Below are 27,767 nucleotides of genomic sequence, written 5' to 3'. Positions count from 1 at the left end.
GATGTGGAGCCCCTTTCCAGTAACAATATGACATCAGCAATCTTCCAGAAAGCCTTTATATGTGTGTGGGTCTTTTTTTTTTTTTTTTTTTTTTTGAGATAGAGTCTCATTCTGTCACCTAGGCTGGAGTGCAGTGGCGTGATCTCAGCTCACTGCAAGCTCCGCCTCCCGGGTTCTCACCATTCTCCTGCCTCAGCCTCCTGAGTAGCTGGGACTACAGGCACCCACCACCACACCTGGCTAATTTTTCGTATTTTTAGTAGTGACAGGGTTTCACCATATTAGCCAGGATGATGTCGATCTCCTGACCTCATGATCCACCTGCCTCGGCCTCCCAAAGTGCTGGGATTACAGTCATGAGCTACTGCGCTTGGTGTATGTGGGTCTTTTTGGGGGTTGACAGTCAGGATACTGAATTCCTTTGGATTAGCATACAGTTGTAGAGAATGTATGAGTGTAGAGAACACAGCCGCCACAATATCCAGCCTCTTAAAGAACCTGGAATGTTCACAGTGGACACGGTTTGGGTAGCCTTATATGTTTTAAATATTGGTAGAAGTAGATGGGACCTCCCTTTCCCTGAAAAATCCAGGACTCCCTGCACAGATGTTTGTATTTCTGATCATCAGAAAGTTATCTGATGAACTCATCACTTATAACATTCACTGATTTGGCCTGGGAGAATCAACATTTCACTCCCTACTTTTCTGCAACCTCCTGTTTAGTCATGAACCACCGTGTGGGGAGCTAGGTCTTCTGGAGCTTAAAAATTTAGAAAGCCCCCTTGCTCTGTGAAAAGGCAAAGCCAGCTTAGATGTTTCTACTGGAAAGTAGGCTAGCCAGGAGATTTTTCTTGACAACTGTTGCAATAGCCCCCAAAGCAAAAGGTTCCTGAGAGGATCTTCATTTTGGAGCCTGGAACCCAGGACTGTGTGCATGAGATAAGGGTAATGAGGGTGCTAGGAGCCAGGGAGCTGTGTTTCATGCTCAATCGAACCTGTTCCTTGGGTTTTTAGTTTGTGAGTGGATGGCTGATGCTGTGTGCTGACATGCATCTTTCCAGACTTTGCAATAAAACAACTGGGACTGTGACACTGTTAAAACTTCACTTTGAAGTCCCTTTGCATCTGAGGAAGGCTGTCCCCAGCAAGAGAAGGTACAAGCTTCTTCCAATCAACTCAAAATTAAGACACTGGAGTGAAAGGAGTTTTTAGCTGCCTCAAGTATTTTCTTGGAAAGAGCTGGGGTTTAAAAAATAAGGGAGCCAGCAAAGTCCAATTCTCCCTTTACCTCGATGGAAATAATTTGTTCCCGAAGATTCGCTAGAACTACCCCTGGCAGTCTTCCCTGAGCACCCAAGGGAAAAAGAAATAAAAATCTAGAAAAGATGCCCTACGTCGCCTGGCTTATTGTCTTACTTTCTGCCTCAAGTAGCCAAGTCATTTACTTTGAAAGCCTCTGTAACTGAACATGTGTATTTCCTGGGCTATTTCAAATGTGTTCTATTATGTCTTGGCCTTTTTCACTGATGGACTTTGCACATAGTCCTAATACCTGGTGGTACAATTTCCAAGTGGGAGGCGTTCTCAGTGCAAGCTGAGTAAAAGCAGTGGCAATATTGTTTAGGAATAAATGTAATCTCAAGAGTTGGAGTTTTGGAGTTTTAGAATTTTCTGTTTAGCTTCAGCACCTAAGTATCACAGGACCCTGGTTCAGGGAATATGGCCTTCTCTGCCTTACTTTTGCCATCTGTATAGTGGGATGAGCTGCATTAGTGATGGGTGAAAATCTAATGGGCAAATAAACTCCTAAAGTAGCACAGAGGTGGGGGCGTGGCGGGGGCGGGGGGGGGGGTCGTTGAGGGCTGGTTCTTTGGAAGCCTTTGAGATTCTCCCTAAGTTTAATTAAGCAAAGGGCCAATCCCCAAAAGTCTCAGGGCAAAAACAAAACAGTTGTAAAAACAAAACAGTTGTCTCTAATGGTGACAGACATTGTGCTAAGTCCTCCGACCTAAATTATCCCTTTTGCTACTTACTGAAAGCCCGTAGATTGTATATAAAAGATTGTATAAAAGTAGCAAGTATATATTGCTACTTTTTCTTTGTATAGATGAGAAAATAAGTCTCAGATGACAAAACCATCTCTAAATCTCATAGCTACTCTATAACTCTTAAGATCTGTACTCTTAACCAGTTCATCAGTGATTCTCAAGAATTACTTTAGGGCTGATGCCCAGAAGACTAGATTGTGGATCAGAAATCAGCATTTCATAAAGCATCTGGATGTTTCTGCTGTGGGCGGCCATCTGACCACTAAGAAGTTTTGAGATGTATTACTTTTCACTTTCCTGCTCTTTACTACATATATTTATGTCCTACTTCCCTCTTGAGGGAATTGGGGGAAGATTAAACAAAGGATGACACTCAAACAAAAAGATAAAGAAAAAATACTGATGAAAATCAGAACTAGTAAGGAGGGCAAGAGAAAAACGTGGTTTCTTCCAGCTTATAAGACCATGTGGGTGTAACAAAGAACAGTAACATACGGTCAGTACAGTGGCCTCCTTTCCTTGATGTTTCTCCTTTCCTTCACTAATTTCTCCATGCTCATCATGGTTCCAACTTTATTCCAATCTCAATGCCAAACTGCTACCCATCTCATATTCTGTAGTATGTTTGGGGCTGGAAATTTGATAGCTGACCATGCTAAGAATAGGGTGGGTTGTTTGGGCAGAGGATAGGGGTGGGAGGACACACAAGGCTGACACCAGGAGACTCTAGGGACAGATGATGGCTTAAAGCCAGGAGAGCAGACAGAGAGGGAGCTACAGGAGATTTAACCAGAGGCACTTGAGATCAAGCACAGGGAGTGGCAAAGATTCAAGAGCCTGGTCAGCAGGTACACTGTGTAGCCTCTACTTGGCCCTTTCAATCCACTCTCCACCCTTCTCCATCTCTCCCTGAGACCAGGAGGCTGAGCTCCATTGAATGCAGCACTGGGGCTCTCTTGCTCTTGGGTTTCCAGTTGAGTTCAGCCAATGGCAGATGCTGGCAGACCAGAGAGAGGCAGGAAGGAGACATGGGGGTGGTCATTGTCAGCTCATCTCCCAACTTGGCAAATGGGGACTGGCAGTACCCTGCTATTGAAGGACATGGCCTTTGTCAGGGCACCCCTACTGGCAACAACTCTCAGGATGCTCTGGTGACTACTGCCTTCCCCTTTATGCCTGAGGGTGACAGTGGCTGCTGCACTGCCTCTAGGGCTTGTGCTTTGGGTGGGCTCTGCTTTTCCCCTTTTGCCCATAACCCTCCTCATTCCATGAAGAGTCCTTGGGGACAAGGGCTCATTGCACTAGGACTGTATGCACTGCCCCCTTCCTAATCAGGCTCCCGGGACCACGGACCCCCCCCGCCAGTCTTCTGCCCAAATGGCTCCAAGCCTACTTGCAGGTTCTGTCAGGTCTGTCTTTTCCCTGGGTTGATTATGCACCTGTAATGTTTTCAGTCATAGGCTCAAGGGGTAAGAAAAGGTCAGTTGTTCATGGGGGTTGGGATCTGAGCTAGGATACATGAGCTAGGTTATCTAGACTCATGTGAGACCCACTCATGGGGTGGTACAGAGCTGGAGGTGGGAACAGACATGAGGGTGTGGGCCAGTGGCTGAGTGGCAAGGATGGCTGGTTCTCCTAACACCAAAAACTTCCAGGATCACCCCAAGAAGTCCTAGTATTCCAAATGTGAAGCAAGCCTCCAGGTCGTTATGAAGTATTTGTTAAGGTAACTGGATGAAATGTACTTCATTTCACAGTTTGCTTAACTTATAACTTTTAAATAGATGGACCTATGGTAGGTGGCTCTCCATTTGGGCTCCTGCCTTGGGGCCCAACAAATGCTAGAAACAGGCCTGAGGATACTCCCCCGTCCCCTACCCCATGGTTTATATCCTTGGATTCTTCACATTGTTGAAGTTTCCCTTAATGTTGTCCCCAATTTTCTAAATATTCCTGGGCCGGTTATAAAGCTACTGACTGTCAGCTTCAAAACTCACCCTCTTATCCATCTCTTTGCATTTCTGGGGCTGATTTCTATCTTTGCATGGCCAGCGAGCTCTTGGTTAAGAGCTAAGTCTCAAGTCTCTTAAGAGCTAAGTCTTATGTCTCCTTCCATGCTAGAAGGAGACTTCCAGGCTGGAGGAAGAGGAGGCTTTCTCCCTCTTGTTTGCCTCTTGTTCCTATGTGTATCATGGCAGCTTACCATTTTACTCCGGCAATGGCATTTTGTTGAAGCAGCAGCAGCAGCAGCAGCAAGTGAATCCAGCTTGTCCAATTTGCTGTTTGTTTTCCAAAACTTTCAAAACAAGCCTCTTCATGCCCCAGCAGCACTAGCCAGTGGAGCCCCCTCTCAGAGGTCTGCTTCTTGTCCACAAGGTCCTGTCTGTCATCTTCTGCATTTTAATAATCCCAACTGACGCCCGTAGTTCCTCCAACCCGAGCTGCTTCATGCAGCCCATTTGTCTTCTGTGATTATTAAGAATTCATCCTTACCCTTTCAGTTACCCAGTAAATACTTCCTTGTAGTAAATTCTCTCTGTTAAAATAACTGGTGTTTTTCTGTCTCTGTCTGAGCCTTCATCAAACTCTTTTCACAGACCCTGCTTCATGGTGACATCTGTTACCTGTTGGGACACTTGCTGGCATTCTGGGCCAAGAGTCAAACCAGAAACCCTGTTTGGGGTCACAATTAAATACAACTATAAGGTCTAGAGTTGCCAGCCACAAAATGGACATACTTCATCAGTGTCTTGAGACTCGTTCAGTTCTCCTCCGTGAGGAACACTTCACTTAGAGAAAGAATATTTGCTGACAGAACACATGCCATTTCAAAATAGACCAAAAACATTAGGGGATATTTATGTGACCAGTGTTTTTATTTATATCAAACTGTGTTTGTGGAAAGTACATCAAGTAACAATGCAAATTACTCCAACAAGATTCCAAAAGCTGTCTGGGCACGGTGGCTCATGCCTGCAATCCCAACACATTGGGAGGCCAAGGTGGGCAGATCACAAGGTCAGGAGATCAAGACCATCCTGGCCAACATGGTGAAACCCCATCTCTACTAAAAATACAAAAATTAGCCAGGCATGGTGGCATGTGCCTGTAGTCACAGCTACTCAGGAGGCTGAGGCAGGAGAATTGCTTGAACTCGGGGGGCGGAGGTTGCAATGAGTTGAGATCGCACCACTGCACTACAGCCTGGTGACAGAGCAAGACTCTGTCTCAAACAAACAAACAAACAAACAAAAAAAATCCAAAAGCTTTCTTGAAGCCCCCACCCCTATGAACACTGGCAAAATGCCTATGCTACCACTAGTTACAGCCCAGTCCCATTGAATCATGGCCATTTATCCCACAGGTTTCCTCATTTTATGTGGTGTAAAGTCTAAAATTATGGCTCATCATTATGTAACACCTTGATATTTAGTAAACCAGGAGGGCCTCTAATGGTCTGACCACAAATTCCCTCCCCATTCTGCTCCTGTGGATAAGGTCCCCCAAGCCAAACCTTTGTTTTTGTTTTTGTTTGTTTGTTTTTGGAGACAAAGAGTCTCACTCTGTCGCCCAGGCTGGAGTACAGTGGCGCTATCTCGGCTCACTGCAGCCTCCGCCTCCAGGGTTCAAGCGATTCTCTGCCTCAGCCTCCTGAGTAGCTAGATTACAGGCGCCTGCCACCATGCCCAGCTAATTTTTTTGTATTTTTAGTAGAGATGGGGTTTCACCATCTTGGCCAGGGTGGTCTTGAACTCCTGACCTCATGATCCACCCACCTTGGCCTCCCAAAGTGCTGGGATTACAGGCGTGAGCCACCGTACCCCGCCCAAACCTTCCTAATCGAAGGGACAAGGTACAGCTCCTGCTCACCCAAGTGGTGGGTTTCAGTTCTCTGCTGAACTGTGGGATTATCCCAACAAGCCAATCACAGCCGGCTATGGGAACCAGAGGGCATCTCACCCTTTTGATACTACACGTTCTGACTTTCACAGCTGTAGGTGTTCATCCTGTTCCCAAGTGCAATCATGCTGTGTGGTCCTGTGTACTCTGACACGCTTTCCTCTCCCAGGCTCTGAGTCCATGAGACTCATCAAGTGCTGTTGATTTCATCTGCCAGTATTGGGTATTGTGTGCTTCAACTTCTCTAACACTCTGGGGAAGGGGTTCCTGTCTTTCCAATGTGGTAAATAGAGGTGATTAAAACAGGAGGTAAAATAAGATCCCTCCATACATATACTAAGGCTGATGTAATGGGATTTTAATGACAGAAAATTCATTTTTTTCTTTACTTGAAGTAAAGTTATGTGGTATTAATCTAATTAGTTCATTATATTTGCATAGACAGATTTAACATTATCCTGTTTGTAAAGAAGATCCTTAAAGGTCTCTTCAAGTATTAAATAGTCTACTTTATGCCTAATCCTACTAGGGAAAGGGATTAAGCTGCTTCCTTTTTCAAAGTGCATCAATTCTTTTAGACCATAATAATATATCAGGATGACCTCTTGATTCATTCTAAGAAATACCTCAGTGGCCTGAAGTTAACTATTTCTTAAAAATGAATCCATTCTTTTCTTCTCCAAGATAGGATTTTACTTGATATCTCATAAGTTGGGGAAGACAGGCGTAGAACTACAGATAAGTGAGGAAAGAGAAATTGAGTTGGAGCATGAGGTCCATATTTTCAATTTAATAAGCCATCATAAGATTTATCTGTATCTCCCTTTATCCTTTCTCCCTCTGGCTTAGAGGAAGAAGATTCTCTCTCTTCAAGGTTAACCCAACTCTGTGTGTTCCACATCTTATTCCTCCTAGGTTCCTTGGAAACTCGCTCTATCAATCAATTTCTTTCTGTCTCTGCCCTCTTTGTCCCCATCAGCAAACATACTCTGGTCTCCCCACTTTCAAAGACGTTCTCTGAGTTGCCTCAAATTATTTTGCTATTTTCACCTCTCCTTTTAGCCTAAACTTCTTTTAAGTGTTTTTTCTTTACTTAGTGCCTGCTTTTTCTTTTCTCTGTCTCTTTTTTTTAAAATTTTTTAATTTTTTTACTACTGCTCACCTCTTTGAATCTGGCTTCTGTCTCTACCATTTTACTGAGAATGCTCCTGAAGAGTCAAATACAGTTGCCTTTTATTTTTTCCAGTCCTTATCTTTTTTGATTACTCTCAAGCTTTTGATCTCATGGTCTATTTTCTGCTATTCAAAATACCCTGTGACAGGGTAGTGTTTTAATTTTCTTCCTATTTCCAGGTTTTCTTTTCTTGGTTTCTTTTATTGCTGATTGATCTTTAAGTTTTTCAAGAATTTACTTAGAGGTATTTTGTTTTCTTCATACTCTCTTCTTCAGTGATCTCATTTAATTTCAGAAATTCAAATATTATCCGCCAGTGACCTCCAAGTAGATATCTGTTTGCCTCAGCTCCCTCCTGGACTCCAATTCTCTACTACTTGCCTTCAATCTTTTCCTGGATGGCCCAATAGTATCTCAGATTCAACATACTTTGACCTTAACTTATTGTTTCCCCAAAGAGATCTCCTTGTCTGGACAAAGCCTTTGTCCATTTTCTCTGATTCTTTCTCCCTAATGTGCAAGGATTCCTTCTTTGTCAAAGTGATTAAGCCATTTGCCCAAGGGCATACAGACAGCTGCAAAGTCCAGATTCAAACTGGAGTTTCTCTGACTCATACACTGGGCTTTTTCCTCTGTAAGTTACTCTGAGGTAAAGAGATTCAACAAGATGTAGTTTCAGCTCTCGAAAGTCCTACAATAAAGTTCAGGAGGCACTTTTGTAAAAAATTAATGATCCATAATAGGTATTTAAAAACTATTAGTGTACCTTCCCATGTCCCCTTAATGATCATTAAAAGTTTGTATCACAATTTTAAGAAAATTGTACTCTCGTTCTTCTAAAATGTATATGCTCTGAATATTGGACTCTATGCTCCTCCCCTTGACCCTTAAAAATCATCTTCATTAAAAGACAAAACAAAGTCTGTTTGATCAACATTTATAGGTAAAATAAGAAGTGATGACTTGAAATCAAAACACATCTCTGTATTTAAGCCCATACTGTAAATCATACTCTCCACATTTAAATGTACTCTAATTAATTTCAGGTGTTTACAGCTATATTATGGTAAGTTGTCATGGTTTTGAACAAGTGAGCATAATTTAGCCATCTGCACTATTTCTTCTCAGTTACAAACCCAGCATTCTGAAATAAGATGGATTTAAATTTGCAGAGACAGCACTCAGAGAAAGCACAAAGCCAGAAATGCTAAGTTCATGAAAATTCCCATCAACCCAACTCTCCCGCCAATATTTGCAAGGTGTCTTCTTGAGGGGGGTTGCTCTACATTTTTGGTTTTTTTTTTTTTGGTTGTTTTTTTGAGATTTTATCTCTTTGAGAAGATGATAGCTTCATCTTTAATTATTTTTTTCTCTTGTATCATTTTAGCATCTAATCTTCCAATGATAAACCAAGGTAGCTTAGAAGGCTCCCTGGTCTCTAGTGAATAAATTAACATTCCTTTTGAAATACAAAGATAAATACCTAAAAGAGATACAAAATTCACAAGCAGTTAATGATCCTCATTTAACAAGTGATATCTAAGACTGACCTTAGAGTTGGCTATATCCTATTTAGATATTAAAACTGTAGGAACTGGAGCAAGGCTGTGATATTATTTAACTAATGTTCTGCTGCTCTCAATGTAAGATTATATAATCACAGAAAACTTTATCACAATACACTTTGCCTTCCTCCCTTAACTTGTGACTTCCACTTAAACTCTTAGGGTTCCAACTGTGCAAATGGAAGTGCTGCTTTGGTAACAGCTTGTTGAGAGAACTCCATGTTTCCCCGGAATGTACTTGAAGAAGATTAATGAGTTCTACATATATGCCAAGTCAATCTGTTCCTCCCTGTCAATCATCATCCCAGCAACAAGCATCTCAATCTCTGCTGATATGTTTTCAAACAGATGTGTGGCTTAAATTTTAATTAAATCTTGGGAACAAATGATTACTAAAAACTTTCCAAATTTGTGGCCAAGGAGTTATACAGTAGCGTCAAATGAATTTTGTTGAGTAGACTTTGTCCACTTGAGCACTTCTCAAACCTAATGGTAACAGAAAGGGTTGCAAAGATGTTGCCTGTCTTTTGAAAGAACTTGAGTACCTTTCACCGCATTGCTGTTAGGCAAATATGGAATACTTGAAGCTTAAAATGCTGTGTACTTTCCTCACTCTCAGCCAGCTTTGTTTAAGGCTGTCTGAGTACCCAGTCAATCCTCTACTTATAGTTTTTCTCATAAGGTAGAGTCAATATAGCCATTAATGCACCTGTAATATCAGGAGAGGGACTGGAGCACCAGGACAGGCCAGGGCCTCTTCCCAACACCATTTGCTCCTGTCTGTGGGACCATAGAGTGCTGACTATCATCAGGATTGATATTGCCTTTTCTTTCTAAAAATGATGAGTTTCCAATTAAACAATGTCTGAAAGGTAACTTTAGTAGAGATGATTAATTCTGATTCAAAATTTATAAAATAGAAGAAGGGAAATTAACTTGTAGACTTTACCATCAACCTCTTCTTCCTGCAGAATTCACACACAGATCAGGATGCTAAGAGTGCACCTGGCTTAGGAAGTACCTCATGACCTGGGCAGAGCAGCTCAGTATGGGAGATAAAGGAGGGACTGATGTTGGAGTCCAAAGAGAGTGATTCAGAATAGGATGTGAAATCAGGAACTGGAGGATATGGTCAGGTATCCGAGTCTCATAACATTATTTTCCCTTCATAGAACTGTTTGTCCTATGAATGGTTTAATAAAATCATTGGTTATTTTATTATCATAAGGATACTATAAGACTTTGGTCAAGTTACTCAATTTTGTTTTAGAGCATGATTAAAATCACCTGGGGGATGCTGTTACAATACAGATTTCTCAAGCCTAACCCAGTACGTCCAGAGTTCAATCAAGTTACCTGTACCTTAAAAAATGTCTGAACTTGTTTCTGACGTAGGTGTTCCCCAGGGCCCACTTGAAAGACTGTGGTTTTAAAGGAATATCAGTTTAGATTGAGATGATGTGTGACCACAAGCGAATGCCAATTCAAATGTATTTCTTTAGAAGATGTGGCTAGTATATTTTGGAAAGATTTAGTGTTGACATCAAGCATTGATTTTTAGCTTGCTGGTACTGTAACAGGGTGAAAGCACAGAGAGACACAACCATGATTTTATGTGCTAATATCAGCAGAAAACTACCACTTGACCATCATCTTAATTAGCTGTTTTGCATTATAAATACTATGAGCAGTCACCAGCTGCAGGTGTATGTCCACCCTCTGGTTTACTCCTATGTAATTTGAAGACACGGCATTAAAAAGACCATTGTATTCTGCATCTAAAATTTTAAAAATACCAATTTGACACTGAAAATAATTTTTAAGAAGAATTAGTGAAGAGCATGGCATATTGGCCACTTCAGAAACCTTTCTTCTTTCAATGGACCCATCTCAGCACTCATTGTTTTTAAATACCTTTGTAGGTAACCAGGTATCAATACGTGATAGTTTTATGTTAACTCAGAATAATTTCCTTCTCCTCTTCCCTCTCCTTCCCTGAATTCTTAATCTCCAGAGCAAAGAGGGCTTCCAGACACCCAGAGGAAGAGTCCTCCTGGATTGTATGTGTGTATTTGTGTCAGAGGCATTCGAACCGGAGCAACTCCATCTTGGGTGAGGGCTACGAAAATGAGGCTGAGACTTGCTGGGCTGTGTTCCCAGAAAGTTAGGCATTCCTAGCTTCTAGATGTTTATGGTTAAGGGAACAGATTGATAACGTTTACTAAACAGACCCAGACTTGGGAGTGTCCTAATATTTTAGTATCTTGACAACAAAAACATTCCTAATTTTGCTTTCAAGATAATATTTATTCTTGCAAACTGTAGTAATTAAGAAATTAATCCTTTATCACAAACCCTTGTAGCAGAGCACATCTCCCCATGATCTTTTTATCCTGTATAAAAATAAGCATTTTACCTAGGGTGGACTCGTTCCTCCATTTACTTTTGGGAACGTCCTACTCTGTCTATGGAGTGGCTGTTCTTTCACCCCTTTACTTGCTTAATAACCTTCCTTTTGTTTTGCACTGCAGACTTGCCCTGAATTCTTTCTTGCATGAGATCCAAGAACTCTCTTTTGGGGTCTGGATCAGAACCCCTTTCCCGTAACCTTTGTGTGTGGAGGGGAATGGTGAGTGGGGAAAGGCAATGAGTACACCTCTCATCTCCCATCTGGGTATCAGAGCAACTGCAGAAACTGTTCAGCTTCTACAAGCCTTGGGCATTCTCTTGAGAACAAAGGAACGTTCTTAAATTCTTGCTAAGCCACAGCCTGAAGATGGTGGCACTGCCTTGGAGTCTGTTGCGAGCCACTGATGTGGATTCTGGGGTAGAATATCTTTGTCATCCTTATTATACTGAAATTATTTAGTGTTCTGACTGAGGCAGGGGTAGGTTTCATTTTCCCTTAGCAAATAATTCAGTAATCTTTAAGACTGCTTCACACTCACCTTTTTTTTTTTTTTTGAGATGGAGTGTTGCTATCTCACCCAGGCTGGAGTGCAGTGGCACAATCTCAGCTCACTGCAACCTCCGCCTTCCGGGTTCAAGTAATTTTCCTGCCTCAGCCTCCTGAGTAGCTAGGATTACAGATGCGCACCACCACTCCCACCTAATTTTTGTATTTTTAGTAGAGGTGGGGTTCCCCATGTTGGCCAGGCTGGTCTTGAACTCCTAACTTCGTGATCCCCCCCACTTTGGCCTCCCATAGTGCTGGGATTATAGGTGTGAGCCACTGCGCCCTGCCAACACACTCACCTTCTTTCTACCCCAGCAATCTGTGTCTTTCGTTCTTTATGTCTTCCAGCTTATTATCACCTACTCCCAGAAAGCTTGGAGAATTTTCTCATTCCTTCCTGCTGCATGACAGCTGCTTAAGAGTTTATTAGCCAAATACTGGTGTGGTAAGAGTGACAGAATCTCCATCCACTAAAAAGAACACACTAGCCTCCTCTGAATTTTACAGAGCAGAAATACAGGCCATGTCTGCATTGTTAGACTCTGCCCAGGAAAGCGATATAAACTACATTTGCTATAATGCTAATTTAAATTGCCATTAATGAGCATACACATTTAAACTGTAGAATAGGAAGTACTATTGTATATCTAGCTTATTTCTATCCTGCTCAGGCTGATAAGACATTCTCCAGACAACTGTAATTATGGGTCATTTGTAAAAAATAAGAGCTGCTTTTTATATAGCTGAAATAAAAATCAATTCTTCATTCAATTACCATTCTTGGCTGTGCTATGATAGCTACTCCTGGTAAATAATCGTGTCAAAATAAAACCAGTATTAATAATGATAAAGTTTTAGAGGACAAATTCTTCCTTTGAAGATCAAAATAAACTCTTTTTTCTTTAAGTCCCTTCCATAACAATGAGTCATGAGTGAATTATCTGCATTCTCCTTTCACTTATTTGGTGATAAAAGATCTTAAAGAAGTATTGCTGCATGCAATGACACAACACCACTTCTGGAGGATGAGCAGTCATAGAAACGATCACCACTCAGTAAATGCAAGAGGAAGAACCACCAAGTGTGGGCTGGGTATCTGTTGAGCAAAGAGGAAGGCCAGCACTACAGGCAGACTCTTAAGTGGGGTGCATGCTCACCCCTGTGGTCTTCAGCTAATTTAGGGGGAGTAGATTAACATATTAATGTCTTAGGTTCAAGAGGCAGTTCTCTAAGCTTGAGACTTCCCTCTTGTTATGTAGATGCTATTTGTTTTGCAGGAAGCCTTCCACAATAGCATTAAATGTCAACAGCAACCAGCCTCCAGGGTCATGGTGAAGAAGGCCAAGGTGTCTGCAGCTCCAGGATCCCCTTTCTCAGCCTTCACATTCACCTTCTTTCTGCCCTCCCAGCAATCTGTGCCTTTTATTCTTTATGTCTTCCAGCTTATTATCATCTACTCCCAGAAAGCTTGGAGAATTTACTTATTCCTTTCTGCTGTATTAATTTTATGACAATTACAAAACAAAAAAACAGGAATCTATCTTCAGCTGTGGAAATTCAGGCATCTGTAAATTGAAAGCACATCTGGTGAGCTGGTTTGGTTAAGAATGTTGCAGGATGAGTTAGACATCTGTAGGCCTGGGCTCTTATCTGAGGGCATCCAGTTACTAACTGTGTGATCTTGGGTAGGTCATTTAAATGCTCTGAGGACTGAATGAGGTAATGTGTGGAAAAGCCCTTTCAAAATGAAATGAAAAAGCTCTGTGTAAATGTCAATGAATCTGCTAGTTTCCCTGAGATGAAAGCTTTCTTGAGTTAGAATTACACACAAGTGTCTGTCTCTTAGGATTGCATCTAGAGAGTCCCTCACTAAAGCTTGGCCCTGTGTATGTGCTTTTCTTCCAAAGGTGTCAAAGCGCCAGAGAACAACTATGTAAGCAACAGTATTTTCTTCCGCGTAAAGAACTGTTGTCACCTATTGGAGGCAATGACTGGTTCTTCAATCACTGCTAGAGATGGCTTCGAGTCTCCAGTGTATTCTCTAAGGTCCAGGCCATATTATAATAAGGTAAAGACCTCTACTTGGAATTCAAGCATCATTTAGAAAAACTCAAGTACTGGATTGATTTGAAAGAGTCAAATATATTCCATGGTGTATGTTATCTTTAAATGGAACACTATGATGATTAATACTTTTATTTTTAAACTCTATAGCCTGGTTAATTTTTTTTTTTTTTTTTTTTTTTTGAGACAGAGTTTTGCTCTGTCGTCTAGGCTGGAGTGCAGTGGCATGATCTTAGCTCACTGCAACCTCCACCTCCCAGGTTCAAGCATGATTCTCCTGCCTCAGACTCCTGAGTAGCTTGGACTACAGGCGCATGCCACTATGCCCGATTAATTTTTTTTTGTATTTTTAGTAGAGATGGGGTTTCGTCATGTTGGCCAGGCTGGTTTCGAACTCCTGGCCTCAAGTGATCCACCCGCCTCGGCCTCCCAAAGTGCTGGGATAACAGGCATGAGCCACTGCGCACAGCCTGCCTGGTTAATTAAGAGCAGGTCAGCTCCATGGCCTCAAACAGACTGTGACATCATTGGAGTACTGCAGTGGTGAAAGAAGATCAACCAAATATTAACCCTTTTTCATGTGTTTATGCAAAAAAACACATCTGGATTGTTTTCACTTGTAATAAAACCATAACATTTTGCTTGAGCAGCTCAAAATGCTGCTGCTGATTTATAAAAAACTGTGGTGCAAGTTTAATGCAGCCTCTTGTAGTCCAAGGGTAGGACTTCCTTCTTTGCTTAGGTGTCCAGAAGTCCAGCTCTGAGTGGTTGTTCAGCCTGTGACCTCCAGGAAGAGAAGGAACAACATTCTATAGAAAGGACCCAGCCACTTTAAGTGCCATTAGATACAGAAATCAATGCTGTCTTCTCTATGACACTCCTTTCGTAGCACTTTTTGAAGATCATCTATTTGTGTATTCAACAAACATTTGTTGAGTGAAAAAGAGTTGGAAGTGGCAGAGGGTGGAGTTGGTGGGTGATGAGCTCAGAATGGGCATGAGGTGGACTTTGAGATGCCTGTTGGCTGCTGACTTGGAGAAGTCCAGGAGGGAGTTGAATTTACATGTCTGAACCTAAGGGCTAGTTTACAGCCATCAGTACCTGATGCGTATAAGGTCACCCAGGCAGGCTATGGGGGGTGGCAAAGGAAGACAGAGGGAAGCATATTAAATGACAACAATTAAAGGTGTCTGGAACAAGCTGAGTAGTCACCAGAAAGGCGAGAAAGCCAGTCCCTCCCACTCTTTTGTAACATTCCTTGTGATGTTACTTCGTGTGACTTTATCTGAAGTTTTAATTCTAGAAAAGAGATCTTCAGGGAAATGTTTATGCAATAAATCTGTAATTTTTTATTAGAACATTGTTTTTCATGTGACAGCCTATTATTTTTGATTCTATAATATCTTTGCAGTGATAGTTTGAGCAGAAAAGCATAGATACTTTGTTGAAAACCAGGATAAAAATCTAACAGGTCTATTGAGCTAGTGTTTTTAACTTTCTAAAAGAGCTAAGCAACTTAGAAATACATCATCATCTATATGTGAAAAAACATGCCAGCATCACTAATCATCAGGGAGATGCAAATTAAAACCACAATGAGCTATCACCTCGCACCCGTTAGAATGGCTTTAATCAGAAAGACAACACACGTTGGCAGAATGTAGAATAAAGAGAGCCATTGTATATGGTTGGTGGGGATGTAAACTAGTACAGCCATTATGGAAAACAGGATGGAAGTTTGTCAAAAAATTAAAAATAGAGCTATCATATGATCCAGTATGATCCACCACTGGGTATATATCCAAAGAAAATGCAATCAGTATGTGGAAGACATTCTCATGTTTACCACATCATTTTAGACAACAGGCAAGATACGGAATCCATCAACCTAAGTGACCATCAGTGGATGAGTAAAGGAAATGTTGTCTATATGCAAAACCCAATACTATTCAGCCTTAAAGAAGAGGGAAATTCTTCCATTTGTGACAACACGGGTGAACTTGGAGGACATTAAAATAAGCCAGGCACAGAAAGACAAATTTTGCATGGTCTCACTTACAGGTACAATCTAAAATGTTGAAACCATAGAAGCAGAGGGTAGAATGGTGGTTGCAAGGGGTCAGAAGGAGAGGGGAATTAGAAAGATGTTGGTCTAGGGTAGGGTTGTTCAATCTTTTGGCTTCCCTGGGATGCATTGGAAGAAGAATTATCTGGGACGACACATAAAATTCACTGACTATACCCGATGAGCTAAAAAAAATTGCAAAAAAATCTCATCAGGTTTTAAGACAGTTTATGAATTTGTGTCAGCCACCTTCAAAGCTGTTCTGGGCTTTCTGTGGGTCGTGGGTTGGACAAACTTGGTCTAGGGTATAATGTTTCAGTTAGGCAGGAGAATGAGCTGCAGAGCTTTACTGTATGGCATGGTGACTGTAGTTAATAATAATGTATGATATAGTTGAAAATTGCTAAGAGCATAGATTTTAATTGTCCTTACCGAAAAAATCTGATCCCATTGTGAGGTGATGCCAATTAGATTGATTTAATCATTCCACAACGCATGCAAATATCCAAACATTGCATTGTATCCCATAAGTACATACAATAAAATGAAAGATGACAGTGTATGCCTATATGTACACACCTGTATACACCATAATCTAAGAACCCTCTACATTAGGACTAGAGTGATATTATCGGAAACATATATACATACATGCATATTTACTTAATTGCTGTCTCTGTGAGACTTTTCTTGGCTTCCAGGTATGAAATAAGTGGTGAATAGGGCCCCTCTCCTCCAGAAATACACGTGCTATATTTCTAAACAAAAATTCATTTCATCCAAAGTTTGAAAATGACCTTGGTAATTTATCAGCTCAAAAGAACATGCTCAATCAGAGTGTAAGGCATCATTTGAATATTGCTATGATAAAAAATAGAAGATAGTGCTTAAAACATTTAAAAAATGCTTACCCATTCTTGAATGTATTGGAGAGAGAAATTCTATCATTTCTAAAGCCTATCTTCTAAATTTTTATTTATGAAAGTGAACTCTCCTTTCAAGCAACTTAAAATTAAGGTCATGGAATGCTTTCAATGCACTTGGCAGTTTTCATGTGGCAATAGCATACAAATGGCCACAGTCCCCATAACTCAATCCTATGTTAATAATGATTGCATGCTTATTCAGAGGCCTGTGCACCTGTGTTCATACTAGATAGGGCCTAACTGTAGCCTTAAGATCTATGAATCTCCTAGATTCTTCTGTGAAACGTTATGTACACAAATATGAAGAGATCTGTGCACGTGTGCACAAACCCAGAAGGAACATAATCTTTTAAACTTCTATGAACTTTGCCCTCTTAGAAATACATTTACTTCAAGAGAAAATGTCTCTTGATGCTACCCACTAGACATTGCCACCCTAGTTTTCTTTCTTATTCTTTCCATTTGCTATGATTTTGATCTTTCCCTATTTCTTATTATTTTAGGTACCACCTGTCTATAGAAGACTTCATTCACTGAAAGTCTTTCCTACTAAGTGGGAGCACACAGCTTACATATCTCTGTGTACAACTTCTGTTTGTCTGTGCTTAATCGAAGCTAAATCTGCCTAAATCATTAACACATACAGTTTATCTATATAAATTTGAGGTTGTAGCAATGTTGCTGGCTGAAGAACTTGAACTGGAAGGTGGATGGTGCCATTCACAGGCTTAAGATGATCTCGTTGTTTTGAGTGATCAAGCAGACTAAAGTATGTGGTCTTCCATTTAATAAATGAACACTGTTGGTAACTCTTCAGCTGCAACATGGAAGGCTCTCCCCACCCCTGCACAACCCAACCACTGACATTGCACTTGATCATGAGCTCTGTGAGGGCAGGAACCACGCTCTGTTTTTATTGTTGCATCCCCAGTTGTAATGGAAAATGTGTTCAATAAGTGTTTATTAAGAGAAAGAGTGAGCTGAATGGAATTTTAAAGGATTCATGATGTCCCCAGCCCTGTTGCAAGGATCAACTTACTTCTAATTTAGATTCTGGGAAATTTCAGCCTCAGTGAGAGTCTAAGGGGTCTTTTTGTGCTGGTTTTATAGCAAGCTTACAAGGTTTCACCACCTCCCCAGTCATAATGTCCATAAATGTATATAGCACTATAGTAAGATACTTCCAAATTCTGGTGACAGGTCACCTCCTGACTGTTAATACAATAAAAGTTGAAGTAGATGAATGTAAACGTCTATCTGCATAATATCCCATTTAAAAAATCATTTAAATACATTTAGCTGAAGTATCTAAAATGTTCCCAATATCTCTTGAAAGATATAGGTATAGTCAAGCCTAGAGTGTTGCTAAAGAAACTTGTAACCTCCTAACTCACATTAAAACTCGATGGCTTGAAGTCACTGTGTGGAGCTTATCAAGAGAAATGGAGAGAAATTCAATTCAGATTGTAAGAATCTGGTAGGTTGATCTGTAGGGTCACCTTTGATTGCCAGCTCTTCCCTGACTCATCTCTCCAGAGGTAGACACATTTGACGGTCCATAGGTGGGTTCCATTCTGCCCAAATCCCAGAATCAAACCTTACTTTTAGCAGGGGAAACTGGGAGCGTTCCAACTCTGTGGTCTGGACCTCAACTCTGAGCACCTTTTCTGTTTGCTTGGTTCTGTCCTGAACTTAATCCAGGGCAGACCAAATACTAAATGCCTTCCAAAGATGAAGCACATTACATATGATTAATAGTAACCTTCTGGTGGCCAGACATGGTGGCTCATGCCTGTAATCCCAGCACTTTGGGAGGCTGAGGCAGGTGGATCACTTAAGGTCAGGAGTTTGAGGCCAGCCTGAGCAATATGATGAAACCCTATCTCTACTAAAAATACAAAAATTAGCCAGACGTGGTGGCATGTGCCTGTAATCCCAGCTACTCAGGAGGCTGAGACAGGAGGATTGCTTGGACCCGGAAGGCAGAGGTTGCTGTGAGCCAAGATTGTGCCACTGCGTTCCAGCCTGGGCAATAAGAGCAGAAAAACTCCATCTGAAATAAATAATAACAACAACAACAACCACCATCTTCTGGTTTCTTAACCAGGAATGTGCTCTTGACTTTTCAAAAATATGTACCTTGGAGTGCCCTGTAGATGGCACATGCTCTGTGAGAATATGGTTCCAGTGATTCCTACATTTGGAAAATATTGTATATTAAATCCATGTTCGTGCACACTTCATGTATTCATGAACACAATTCCAAGTGGCATGCCAAAGATTGGGAAGAGATGGCAGAGACATCTAGTTTGTCTGTTTAGGCTCAATATTTCCTAATGTTGTTTGGATGAATGGTTATAAAAAATTAAAACAGGAAGGTCAATTGGCTGCTATTTTAGATATCTTGATAACAGGAAGAATTACTCCATAGAATACTTTGAAGTATTTTTGCAAACAAAATGTGGAGAAGGGCTCTTGGGTCCCATTTTGGCCCCAAGAAAAAGATTACTGGGGTTATTTAGAAATATTTGCCACGAGTGCAGTAAATGTGAGGAAGTTGCAAGGTTTTGTCATCCCTGCCCCAGATAAAGGTGACTTCACCAGGAGATGCCACGTCTTGAAACCCCAGCTGGACCATGGCCATCCTTGCTCATTAGCTGCAGCCAGGTGTAACCAGCAGAGCCCCGTTACCCCCATTCATTCCATCCTCATTATCTGGTAGTTAGAGAAGGATGTGATGAGTATGTAGAGTTCCCTGTTTTTTAGCTGTTAAAGTAACACATTTACTTATGGCTTTAAAAAAGTAGCACAGACATTTTGGCAGAATCCTTGGAGTTACACATTGATGAAAAGAATCAAATAATAAATTAACTGTCATGTCCTTTGCTTTAGCTAACAACTCAAGGAAGTTGTATCCATTTTTACAGCTTAGGGTTAGCAAGTAAACAAGCAGATCAACACAGCCTCTCCCCTTTCTTTCACCATTTTGGCTCTACCACTTCAGACCAGTTACATGAAGATCTGAGGCTCAAGGAAGTTAAAAGCTTAAAAAACACAGGTAATAATAGGATCTAGCAGTTTACTGAGAAAATTAAATTAAAAATGCATTAAAAGTACTTAGCCTAGTGCATGACATGGAGGAGGGATGAAAACTGTTTTAGGTATTAATTTGAAATACTATTAATAAAGAATAATTGCTATGATTAATCTGAAAACTGAAGGCACAGAACCTTGACTTAGCTTTCCAAGACTGTGCCTCAATAGCTTCCCAGGCATTTTGGAGGCTCCCAATTCTGCCCTCTTTGGTCAAGTGCCTGACATATTTACTGAGATATGGTGGCTCTGTTTTGGAATATGGTACTTCCAGGATGTCATACCCTTGTTGATCTGCAGTACCCTTGCTCACTGAGTTGTCATAGCTCTGGTTTTAGTCTGGGACAAACGACTCACTCTCTTTAATTCACCTTTACTGTCACACAGCAGGGGATACCTGTGCTTCTCCTCTGATGGTCAACACTCTTGTTTCAAGACACCTTACGTTTCCTCTTGCTCAGTGCTGACCCTGCTTGTCTCAGATTCAGCAACCTGAAATCTTTCCACTCCTTTAACAGAAATATTAACAGGGACTTGCATTTCCTAAGCTAGTTTGGTTACCATAGCACTGTGACTCTTCTCAGGACCTGATTTGAAACCATCCAGCTTGACTAAGTAGTTACTAATCTGTTTGGTTTCCATTTAAACTTCCCCTTCCCCCCCAACCCCCCATATGCTCATTACTGTGGTTTATATTCCGCTTCTGATGATAGCTAACAATTTCTGTGAAGCCTAGAGCATAATAGGTATTAAAAGCTCAAGCCTTCTGATGCATCTGCTATTTGTTTTCCCTCCCTACTAATTAGCGGGTCTACATTCTCCTTTGTCTTGTTCCTAATGTATTTGTGAAATATCGTCTGGCTGCCCTTTGTTTCTCTCGCTGGTTGCATCTCATATTGTGCTTTGGCTTTCCGGCTGCTGTTCCCCTATTACGCCTGCCCTATTCTCTTGCCCTTGCCTTCAGCAGCGTGCCCTCATTTCCCTTTACATGTCATTTCATTCTGGCAGCTCAAAGCTCAGCATGGGTTTTGCTCTCCATTGAATCACTAGCTGAGTAGAAGCTCGAGGACATGCTCTTAAGTATTGGGAGAAGAGGAATATTTGGCTCTTCTGGTATCCAATGCTTAGCTCAAAATGTAAAACATGACAGTATTTTCTGGAAAGTCTACCTACCCCTAACCCCAGAGGCTGGACAGCTTGCCATGGTGTCATCTTGCTCTGGATATTGTTGGGTCTTGAGTGGTATCCTTTGTTGACATCAGTGAATGTTGAACCAGGGTCAGGTATAAAAGGGTCTTTCATAGCAGTTCTTCTTGTACTTTCTTGCATCCATAAAAATTTATAGAAATTTCAGGTTTCTCCATAGGTCTTTTAACAAATCTTTATAAAGTGTTCTGGGGACAATCTAATGTTTCACTTAAAAAATGCAAAGCAGGTTTTATTCTTCCATGGTAGTCTACTATCTGGCCGGGTACATTGCAAGATTTAGTAGACCCCATTATGAAGAGGAAGATGGAACACTGAGGTCAGGAACCATGATGCAGATTTCCTTGGCTGGCAATAAGGGAGGCTGGGCAGGAGGAAAGCCATCCTCTCTGCAGCTGAACCTTACAACATGCAATAAACATCCAGAGGTCTGGGGCTCATCTAAACAGAAGGATTTCTTAGTCTTCTAAAACTGTGAGACCACCTCTGGGCACTATTTGAATAACAAGGGAGACAGACAGCCTCACCCCTTCCCCATCTCATGTGCCTCTTGAATTGAGTGCTTGCTGGTTTAACGGTAAACGCAGGTAAAGGCAACCTTCACGGGGTCCAACTCACCATTTTCATTTGTCTTTCAACCCATGACCAGTCTCGTGGTTTGGCCTAGCTCAGCATCTGGGAGGTGGTTTTCATAACACAACAACCCGAAATTGTTTACTTCTAAGAAAGCTTTGAGGAGAATGGAACCCGACAGGAACATTGCAGGCATTCTTTAATTTTCAGCATTTGGCTTTCACAGGATACATCTGTCAGGACTATTTTTCTTTTCTTTTTCTATCACTAGGAAGTCAAGTTAGTTGTTGACTTGTGAGGTTCCAAAGCTTCTATAATGTTATCTTTAATATTAGTAGTACAGGCACATCTTCCATGCCATCACAAAAATTGTCAAAAGCAATGTCTTGGGTCATGTCATTTTTTACAATTCTGGATTCTTTCTTTGATTTAGCCTAATATTAGGCTATATTCATTTGCATAGAAGATTTATTCAAAGTATTTATAGGTCGCTATTGTAATGGAACTTCCCGAGACTGGCCCTTTAACAAGCAATCATTTCCAGAGATCAGCCTCGACTCTGCTTCGTGAACATGTAGAACCTGGACCCAGACAGGCAAATATCTTGCCTGACTCCTGTTCTGACACTTTAGCCAATTCCATTTTGCTAAATTCTGTTCCTAGCTTATGGCTTGGGTCACCTGCCTGAAAATCCATACTGGTCTGTCCTCAGATTGTTATTCATATCGAGCCTCAGATCATCCTATGTTATTTTTTGATTGACTTCCTGGTATTCTGCTTATTCTTCCTAAAACTTGGCTCTTACTCATTCCCTTCCTGATTCTTTTTGGTCTGAAGTCCTGACAAATTGTTGTCTGCTTAGAAAGCTCCACTGGGCTCACCTCAGCTCCCTGCAATGTGCTGCCCCAATTACATGAATAAATTGATTTTCTTAGATGGTGGCCTCTCAGCCAACTTGTCCTCCTCTGCACTTTTGGAGGCTGGGTCACCAATAGGACATCGTTACAAGTGGCCCCTTCATATTTCTTTGACTATGAAGCCATTTTTTTTTTAAAATCATTTTGTGGTATGTTGTATCTACTCTGATGTCCACCATTAAAAAATTGGTGCCACTATTAGCTGAGAACATTAGCTTATTTTAGATTTGCTGCATCAGCACTTAGTATTTAATTAAGAATTTTACTGCATCTTGGTTAATACTTTGCAACTAAGATGATAAGAGACAATTCCTACTCTTGTAGTGTTTGAGATTATAGAATCATAATACTAAAGAGCCCATTCTACTCTCCATGAGGAACCCAGAACTCAGACAGGTTAAACAGCTTATTTAAAGGTCACACAGTGGCAAACCAGGATGGTGAAACACAATCTCCTGCCATCTACTGTCTATTTCCTTTATCACCATTTCAGTGTCCCACACAAAATGCAGACACACAAATGTGTGGAGCTTGGGCTGAAGAAAACTCAGTATTCGTCTCAAGTCCATTTTCAGGTACAGTGCAGGGCTTAGGACAGTTGAACTCAGAAGAGCTTCAATTATATTAGGGAAATAAACAAAGATTAAGACGCTACAGCAAGAGCCAACATCACTGGTGGGTTGATGGTAGAAGTTGGGCTGGGTGTTATTGTTGAGAAGTCGTCTGGTAACTTAGCGTCATGCAGGAAATGCTAAGCCTGACTGAGGCGTCCAGACAGCTGGGTGGGTTTCAAGGAGATGGTGGGTGGTTGTAACGTGGTTTGTCACCTTTTCAATGGAAATGAAATCCAGCAGTGCCAGGGAGGCCATTGTATTTATATAAGAAACTGGCAAGCCCCAGGTGTGGGAGGCTGGAAAGCCGGAAAAGGAAGTGCCATTTTATAAAGAATTTTCTAGCACATTAACCACGTAATTCCTCAGCAGGATTGCTAGCTCTTTGCAAAGAGCAAACCTCTCCCACGTAATTGCCATAGTGGGATTGCTTTTGGACAAGCTTCAGAGCTCCTGTTGAGAACTATGGCAGCATCTGGGCACCTAGTGAGGCTACACCTTGATCGCTAGTGTCTCTGCCTACCCTTCCCATGCTGCAGGGAAAATCGCCTCCTAAGACCTGACATCAGCCTGGGCAGATGTCTCTAGTGCACTTCACTAAGGGATCCAAGCTTCAGATGTAGAATATGGGCCCTGAGTGTCGGCCCGCACTCCAGGAGACAGGCCCATGTCAAAACATCCTATTTGTGATGATGTTATTTGTTATTTGTTATGAATGGAGCTGACCAGGGTCAGGGTGGTGGTGAAGGGTTGACAACCTCCCTGTTTTCCTTTCTGTGTTTTCCTTTTCTCCCTTGTAATCAGAATTCTTATACCAGGAAGGGGAACATGAGGAAGCTGATTAAAAGTGTGGGCTCCAGGATCAGACTGCCTGGGTTTGGCTGGAAACTGAGGCCACCTCTTACCACTTCAGGCCAGTTCCCGCTTAGCCTGGGAAGCCTCCCGTCAAAGTTCAGTCCCCCTCAAGCTATAGCGATTGAATTCAGAATAACCCTAATCATGCTTGTCTATGATTCCAGTAATTGTAAGGGGCCTAAATGAGATAAATTGCATAGAGTAAAGTAATAATAATAAATGTTAGATATTATGTTGCTGGTCCTTCTTTCATGAGAAAAATTCAATAAATTCATGCGCTGCTGTTTCCACACAGCTCTTCTAGTAGCTGCAACATCCAGTAATGAGTGAAGGTGATGTGTGGGATCCTACGGTTCTCTCAAAAAGGGGGCATGCTGTGTTGTGGAAGGAGAAAAAAGAGCTGAGTGCCGCCCTCTAAGGCCAGGCTGGTTTGCCCATGGGGAATGAAGACACCAGGCTAAGAGGGATTGTCTGAGAAGAGTAAGTTTCCAGAAGAACTGAAAGGGACTTGTCTCCCCCTTCCAGACTTCCCTGGGTGGCAAGGGGTGGAGAGAGAACTCAAACTCAGCCAAGGTGCTTTTTGCTTTTTTTTTTTTTTTTTATGATGCCGAGTATTTATTTTCTGCCATCTTCTCTCTCCAGATCTATGGACATAATTTACACAGGACCCCCGAGGGTAATTAAGCCAGCAATTCTTTTGCCAGTAAAATGAGAAAAACCAGCTCTCAGTAAATTCTGAATTCCACTATGGATGTTGCAGAAACAGAACTAAAAACAGCTGCAGTTTATCTGTGCTGCCGAATTGACTATAATTTGCTGCTCCCCTCACCCTTACCACATAGCAATCAGTATACAGAAGTGCAGAATTTTAAGATGATGAATGTTTTATTTCTTAAAATAAACAGTAGCAATTTAGCAACATAGTTATGTATTTTACATTTTTTTGTATGGTAAAAGTATATTGGAAACTTCCTTAGTGTCAAAAATCCTTACATGCACTTGTCAAAAATATCAAGATGACAAGCTAATATGGAATTCAGATTTAAATAATAGACTTCTGAGATACATTCCATGAACCTTCTGGCTGTTTTGTTTGCACTGACCAACAGATGCCTATTGCCTACCCCTAGTCTGGTATTTTAAGATTGTCAGAAATAGTCATGCAATCCAAAAGTTAGGACTAGGGTTTTTTCTTTTGTTTGTTTTTTTAACAAGTTAACTTTTTCTCAGCCTAGCAAATGCCAGTCACCAAATGAGTTTCTTTGCTTGGAATCATTTCCTCAGTCCAGTATCTGCTTTCCATGGTTGTAGTACACTGACATAGTCTCACCCAAGCTGGTTGTTACTACCGTCTCTTATCAAATCTAAGATTGGTGGATTTTAAATGCGCCATTATTTCATTTATGACTAAGCAGGAAAAATGCTGCCAATTAAATGACATCATCCATCATTAAGATGTTTCCCCATTTCAGAGATGTTCAATGCGAAAAATAATGTGCATCTTAGGATCCATAAAATATGGCATCTCTACTTTTCAGACAAGGAAACTGGTTTAGTGACTGACCCAAATTCGCATGCCTACTAAATGGCAATACAGGAGGCAATCTCTTATTTCTGACTCCTGATCTTTCCAACTTGGCTTGTCTTGCATTGTGACCTTGAGTCATGAATTCCCTCTGGGCTACACTTTTTTCCTTCTTTGTTTCAAGTGGCGTTAACGGGGATAATAACAGAGTATCAGTAAGTCACAGTGGGACACTGAGCTAAAAAGGATTCTTTTGAGTTCAAATGATCCTTTTTGCTCTCTCAGGGTCACTCAGTCTTTTACCAGACTGAATCTTGTTTGTTTTTCCTTATTATTAAATATAAATATTCAACTACTATATACCAGTGCTTGAAAACTATATAGTAATAGAAGAGATTACAGCTCTAATGAATGAGCTTTAGTTAACATGATTAAGATATGTGATATGACTCCAATGGTGGATTTGGGAAGATGTCATTGTATGAACATGATTAGTTTTAGCACATTACTGAATTGTGTGATTTCATGAGTTTACACAGCTAGTGTCTTCTGGCTTCATTACACATACAGAATTGATTGTGAGAACCTGGCACAAAGTTTATAAAAGGTGATCAGGTGCCATTGTAGAGTTCAGTGTTCCCACAGTTAGCTCTGAGGGTGTGTCACCTGCTCAGGACCCTCTGTCCCTAGTAGCTCTTAGCCTACTTGTTGGAGCTTTGTTCTTGTATTTGGAGATCTCCTTTCAAATCCAAATGCCACAGGCAAAACATTTCAGTCCTTGCTGCTATTATGCATTTACATAACCTGTTATATAACTCCTTACTTGTCATAAATGTTAATTAGCTGTGCTTTGCAAGGCATCTAGAGGTTATTCCAATTTTGCTGATGAGGAGATGAACGGTAAGATTGATCTGGGAGCAATAATTTGAATCACGCCACATGGCACAATAGTGGTTTTAGGAATTAACACTCACGCTCTTGATTTGTTCGTTCTCTGTTTAACCCATGGATTAAACAATCTCCGGTTATTCATTTTCTTCAGAGGAGGCCCCTAAAAGCACCTCTGTTGTCAATGCCTTAAATCTCTTAAATCTTTAGAGATTTAAGACACACCCCCATCCATCACCGACTATTTCCAACCACATCAGCCATTATAACCAAATCGTTCTTCTTGCCACGTCTGAATCTACGTCCTCATCCCATTCTCTCCCAGGCTTATCCTGTAGTCTCCTGCTCCTGGCCAGGGCTCAAAGCCCTCCCTCAGGAAGTGCCAGGAAGCTTCCAGCACTTGATCACATTCTGCTTTGCGCTTGCTGTTTCTTGTGTTAACATCCTTCAAGTAAGTTCCTGGTGATCAGGGACCACGCTTTCATTTTTCCATATTCTCTACCTCACCTCAATTATGCTGAGTCCACAGATGTTCCCCAATAACTATTAAAAGGAGTATTTGACTAAGTGGATTAATCAGTAGGTCAGTTACATACTTGGCCAACTGATTTAAAAAAAAAATTCCATGAATCGATCAGTTAGTGTAACTAGCTACTTTCTATAGCCGATTCTCTCTGCAAACTTCTCCACTTATAATATTCCAAACTGAGTTATACCATCTCTCATTCTACAGTGTTTGAAATCAAGAACTTCATATTTGCATATATTTCCTGAGGGTCTGGGAATAACATCTTGGAAAGCTCCCAGGAGTTCTGTGTGCTTAGCAAAGAATATGAATAAACCTGTCAGCAATCTACCCAGAGTGGATGGCTCCAGGGTGTCGAGTGAGTGAGAGCAAGTGGAAGGCTCTCTTCCACTGCTGGCAAGAGGAAGGGTCTAGGCTTTGCTCAGAGAGGGATCTAGGCTTTGCTCAGAGAAGGGATCTAGGCTTAGCTTAGAGAGAGATCTAGGTTTTGCTTAGAGAGGGACCTAAGCTTTGCTTAGGGAGAAACCTAGGCTTTGCTTAGAGAGGGATCTAGACTTTGCATAGAGAGGGAACCAGGCTTTGCTAACATATATTTCTTTTGTCCCTTCTTTGGGTCTAATGCAGAATGTGGCATGGTCTGTGAGTGAAATCTGTGAGTTTATATTTTTAAAAGTTAAAAGTCTTTTTAAAAAGTCAATGCTTTATAATTTAGAGATTTAAGATACACCTTTTGGATTATTTTATCATCTTGGATATTTTACTGTAATTTGAACTTTCTACTATATGTGGGCAACCCTGCTAAAAAAAAAATCTTGAAGCCCTGGGATAAAATGAGGTTTCCTTGTTACTCTTATTTTTGGTGTTTATGTTATT

This window comes from Pongo pygmaeus, chromosome 8 (genome assembly GCF_028885625.2).
Source record: "Pongo pygmaeus isolate AG05252 chromosome 8, NHGRI_mPonPyg2-v2.0_pri, whole genome shotgun sequence".
NCBI lineage: Eukaryota > Metazoa > Chordata > Mammalia > Primates > Hominidae > Pongo > Pongo pygmaeus.
Note: the sequence above shows the minus strand (reverse complement) of the source record.